Source organism: Nicotiana tabacum, chromosome 14 (assembly GCF_000715075.1).
Source record: "Nicotiana tabacum cultivar K326 chromosome 14, ASM71507v2, whole genome shotgun sequence".
Classification (NCBI taxonomy): domain Eukaryota; kingdom Viridiplantae; phylum Streptophyta; class Magnoliopsida; order Solanales; family Solanaceae; genus Nicotiana; species Nicotiana tabacum.
Window position 1 is genome coordinate 114,858,471 of NC_134093.1, and position 6,000 is coordinate 114,864,470.

A 6,000-nucleotide genomic window follows, 5' to 3' on the forward strand; every position below is an offset into this window, starting at 1 on the left:
CTGGGTTAAGCTACGTAAAACATCCTGAGCGAATAGTACTTCTACCCGGAACTATGAGCTGGATCCCCCTAGGTGAAAAGGTTCTACCTGGGTTAATCTACGTAAATCATCCTGAGCGAAGAGTACTTCTACCCGGAACTACGAGCTGGATCTCCCTAGGCGAAAAGGTTCTACCTGGGTTAAGCTACATAAATAATCTGTAATAGTAATGCATGCTGAAAGTAACTTCAGTCATGTCTTGAGCAGTCCATTTTTTTTTCTAAACTAGTTTTGAGATTATCGTAGGGCATGAGAATTATGGAAGGAATTATTTAGAAGTCAAGAAATATCTTAACTATTTAAAGTATTGACAAATTATCAACATTTAGAGATGTTTACCAATTACTATTCTATCTTTGAAATTATGAGACATTTACCTATTATGGAATAATGGGCTAAGTATTAAGCTATGACTAAAATTATTGGGCCTTACAGATTTATACTCAATTCAGCCCATGTCTAATTCTTTCTTCTTTATTAAATGTTGTGGCCCATTTCTAATTTTCTTACCTAACTCCACGACTTGATCAACACTAATTATTTCTTTCACCAAGCCACACTAATCTTCTACACCTATACAACTATAACCTAAACAATCACAAAAATGGAATAAAAACATTGAATTGAACTTTCCGCAAAACAGAACAAAATCAACGACACACTAATTCAAACAACTTATACGACAAAGCGACAAAAAATCAAAGAAACCCCAACGAAAAGCATGATATTAGGGAGTGAAAATAGTAAAGAAAGGGAAGAGTGAACCTCTAATGAATTCAAATCTTTGCAACGACAGAACAACAAGCCTTCGAGCCCAATCTTTATAGATGAATACAAATTCTCCAATATACATGGACTTCAGATGGACTAGACCGGAGCTAACGACTACGACCTCGTTGGCAGCCTCAAACTCGACTGAAATTTTGGTATTGTTTCACGGTGGAATTAGCAGCAATTTGCGGGTTTGAGGAGAGCTGTTTCGCGGCTGGTTTTGCCGGGTTTGTCTGGTTTTTGGGGCTGGTTTGGGAGTTGTTTTAGGTAGGTTTAATGGCTGTTTCTGGGCAGCGGCTATGGTGGATTTAGAGCTGCATTGTTTTGTGGATTTTAGAGCTGATTTTGTGAGGTTTTTCAGTTGGGGTTGGGACTGATTTTCGTTGCTTTTGGGGAAGTTTAGATGGTGTTTTTCATGGTGTTTTTGGTGAGTTTCATGGCTGAAACTTGGTGCTATTTGGTTGAGCTTTTTAATGGGGTTTTTGGGTTCAGTTTCATGGAGGAGGCTGGCTGGGGGAAGAAGAAGTAGGCCCTATGATTTTCCTTTGTTGCTATCTTCCGTCTCTCTCTATCTTGTGTATTTTCAGATCTCTTTTTCTCCTCTTTTTTGTATGTGTTTTAATGGCTGAAATGGGGTATGAGGTTTGCGAGTGTGGGACATGAGTACGGGCAAGGAGTGAGAACACGCGTGGGAAAAATGGGAGCAGGAATGATACAGTGAGAAGTGACGCATGATAAAAAATTAAGTGCTCACAAATGTTATAATTTCATTACTGAAATGTTATTAAGCACACTTAATGTCGTTATTATATAGACTTAGCTTAAGCTACAACGATCTAAACACTGACTTCTAAAGTTCAATGAGCTGCAATTTAACCTGCTATTGCTCGTTTATTTAGCATTTATTTTTTTATTATTGATCAATATTTATTATTTGAGATTACCTGCAATTACGTTTAAAGTAATCTAATAGTGTTGAAACTTTTTATACTCAATACACAAAACTTGTTATGAAAATATTATTGTGGATGTTCATTTATTATTTTGTTGTAGATAATCTTCCTGAAGAAGATTATCTACAAGCAGCTGATGCATGCAGGTCACAAGCAATTCAATGACATGACTTGCAACAACTTATTAAACAGGTAGGTTGCGAGTAGCTTATACAGACAGCTTACAAGCATCTCAATAAAAGCTCACAGCTGCTTCCTAAAAAGTCTCGCAACTGCTTCCTTCCTTCTATAAATAGAGGAGATTCAGTTCATTATGTACATCGGTGTGAAATTGAATAGTATATCAATCTCTCTCTCTACTTATTTTCGGTTTATTTACTTTACAATTTTTATTTCATAACATGTTATCAGCACGAACCCTGTCATTTTGAGCACTCACTTCGAATTTAATTTCTATTTTAGTGTTCACCTCCGATGTAAGGCGACACTCTTACGTCTGTGGTTAGATCTTGTTTGATGTAACGACCCGTCGGTCGTTTTGAGAGTTAGAGCCCCAAACCCCTATTAACTGCTTTCCTCATACCTATTTCTATTATTGTGACTTGCCAGGATGATTGGTTTTGAGTTTTAGAGTGTCTTGGGATAATTAGTCCCTAAATGAGAGCTTAAGTCTTTAAATTTGGACCGTAGTCGGAACTGTGTGAACACAATTTGGAATGGAATTCCGTCAATTCCGTTAGCTCTGTTGGGTGATTTTGGGTGTAGGGGCATGTCCAAAATGTATTTTGGGGGCCCGTAGCTCATTTAGGCTTGAAATGGCGAAAGACAAAATTTTAGAGTTTTGGACCGGTAGTGGAAATTTTGATATCGGGGTCGGAATCCGATTCCAGAAGTTGGAGTAGGTACGTAGTGTTGAATATGACTTGTGCAAAATTTGGGGTCAATCTGACGTGGTTTGGTCGGTTTCGGCATCGGTTGTAGAATGTTGAAGTTTCAAGTTCATTTGAATTGGAGGGTGATTCGTAATTTTTAGCATTGTTTGATGTAATTTTAGGGTTCGACTAAGTTCGTATGGTGTTTTGGGATTGATCGGTATGTTTGATTAGGGTCCCGAGGCCTTGGGCGTGTTTCGGATGATCAACGGGTCATTTTTGGACTTAAGGAGTTGGCAGTTTTTGCTTGTGTTCTGCAGCTGGTTTCCTTCATCGCGATCGCGTGATAAGGCTCGCCATCGCGTAGAGTAATTGGGAGACCAACTGGGTTATCTCTTCACGTTCGCCATGAATGGGACGCGATCGCATAGGTTCGTCAGGTTATGCATCGCGAACGCGTGGGCTAGGCCGCGTTCGCGAAGAAGAAATAAGGCAACAGTGGTATTGGGTGTTGTTCTTCGCGATCACGTGAGGTCAGTCGCGATCGCGTAAGTATGAGGAGCTATTTCATCACGTTCGCGTGGAGAGTTACGCGTTCGCGTAGAGTAAAATAATGAGGCATCAAAGTTATTCTTCGCGATCGCGGGGGTGTTTTCGCCATCGCAATTAAGGAAAAATATCTGGGCAGAATTAAAGTTCAAAATCGAGGGTTTTTGGTTCATAACTCAAATTTTGATTGAGAGCTCGGTAGAAGGCGAAATTTGGAGAGATTTTCGGAGGACGTTTTTGGGTAATGATTCCTAACTCCTTTATGGTTATATTCCACTAATCTATGGTTGATTTCAACATTTAATTTCGGATTTTGGGGTTGAAATTAGGAATAATATGAAAGAACTACTTCAACAAGGATTTCGAGTTTTGAAAGGGGATTTGTGGTCGGATTTGAGTAATTTTTATATGGTTAGACTCGTGAGTGAATGAATATTCGTATTTTATGACTTTTACCCGATTCCGAGATGTGGGCCCCACGAGCGATTTTTGAGTTAATTTTGAAATTTTTGTTAAAGTGTTGATTTCATTAATTAGATGAGTCTATTATGGTTGTATTTATGATATGTATTTGCTTTTGGCTAAATTTGGGCCATTCGGAGCCGGATATTCGTGGGAAAGGCATTGTGACCGATTGATTGAGCTTGGTTCAAGGTAAGTGGCTTGCCTAACTTTGTGTGGGGGAACTCCCCGTAGGATTTGTATTGTTTTTTATATATGAGCGCCGTGTATGTGAGGTAACGAGTACGTACACGGGCTAGTTGAGGAAAAACCCGATTTTCTTACTGAGCAACAGCCTGTTTTCCTTTTATTTTGAGTTATACAATTTTTATGAGTATTAATCTCTTTTCATTCTTAATTGAGTTATTCCAATATGTGTAGATATCATGTTTAGTCTAATACAACATGTCTATGTATCTTAATTGTTTATGTAAACTCTGTGCAACATGTTTAGCGAATTTCCTGCTTTTTTCCTTGACTGGTACTTAATCTAAATCATAAGATTTCGCGATGTAGTTGTATTTCTATTGTTTGCGCTGCATATTTACTTTGGGACTACGGAACGGTATTCTGGGAGATCCCTCTGTACTGCATATTTACTTTGGGACTACGGAACAGTATTCCGGGAGATCCCCATGTACTGCATATTTACTTTGGGACTACGGAACGGTATTTCGGGAGATCCCCCTGTACTGCATATTTACTTTAGGACTATAGAAAGATATTCCGAGAGATCCCCCCTGTAATGCTCATTTACGTTTGGGACTACGAGACGGTATCTCGGGAGATCCCCTGTTGTTATCTCTGTGTACTGAGCTATTGTCTTCTATGATTTCATTCTTGTTAAATTTCAGTCTTTATTTTACTACGGTATTTCATTCTATCTTGTTTTATTATATATACACCAGTAGGGCCCTGACCTTGCCTCGTCACTACTCGACCGAGGTTAGGCTTGACACTTACTGGGTACCGATTGTGGTGTACTCATGCTACTCTTCTGCACATGTTTTTCCTATACAGATCCAGGTACTCCTTATCAGCTACACTATCAGTGAGCCGGGATCGCTTTGGAGGCTTCAAGGTATATCTGCCGCGTCCGCATACCTCAGAGTCCCCTTCTACTCTTTCTCATGTCCATTATCTTTTGTATTTTTCCTTTGTTAGACTCTGATGTATAGAGATGCTAGATTTTCCTTCTGCAGTTTGTGATTCACGATATTCCGAGTTTTGGGATTGCTGTTTAATTTTGAACTGTTAGTTGTTAAAATTATGTTTTTATTTCATTATTCCACAAATGTTAGGCTTACCTAGTCGTAGAGAATAGGAGCCGTCACGACATCATACGGAGGGAAAATTTGGGTCGTGACAAGTTGGTATCATAGCTCTAGGTTCGTAGGTGTCGTGAATCACAAACCGGTTCATTAGAGTCTCGCGGATCGGTACGGTGACGTATGTACTTATCTTCGGGAGGCTATGAAACTGTTAGGGAAATTTCACTACTTTGATTCCTTGTCGGGCGAAAATTACTGACTTCAAAAATTCTAAACTTCTGTATTCTATTCTCTCACAGATGGTGAGGACACATACAAGCAGATCTGATGAACAGGCACCCGCACCCCCTACTAGAGCCGCGAGAGGTAGGGGCCGGGGTAGAGGCCGAGGACTTCCAAGTTGCGGATAGAAGTGTTGTGAAAGGCTATTTGGGCATCAGAGTCGACGTTTCTTTCCATCATTTGCTTGAACATACTTTCTATCCGTCTCATCTCATTGTTGGAAGAACTTTGCCCTTGTGACGGATATGGAGGCGGGTTGTTGGGTTGTTGATACATCGGGGGCCTTTGAGGGCCCGACCCCCGGTTCCCTTGATTACTGTTGTTCCAACCCCCTTGGTTTCCATTGCCTCCCCAATTGTTATTATTGTTGCCACTCCAATTGCTATTATTGTTTCCTCCCCAATTGCCTTGTTGATTACCCCAATTTTGGTTGTTGTTCCCCCAATTGTTTGGATTGTTGTTGTTGCCACTATTCCAATTCCCTTGGCCTTGGTTGCCCCAATTTTGATTGTTTACTTGTGATCTCCATTGTTGATTTGGAGCATTGCTCCGTTGGCCTTGGTAATTATTGGCATATAAAACTTCCTCACTTTGATCATCATAAGAATCGTCTTGATTGTAGCCACTACCACACTGCTCAAATTGCTCTTGATTGCTTCGCACTCGTTGACCACGCTGTCTTCTCTTGTTGACCATTACATTCACTCCTTCCATGGTGTTTACTTGCTTTGGCCCCTGAACCTGCTGAAGATGTGCCTTGGC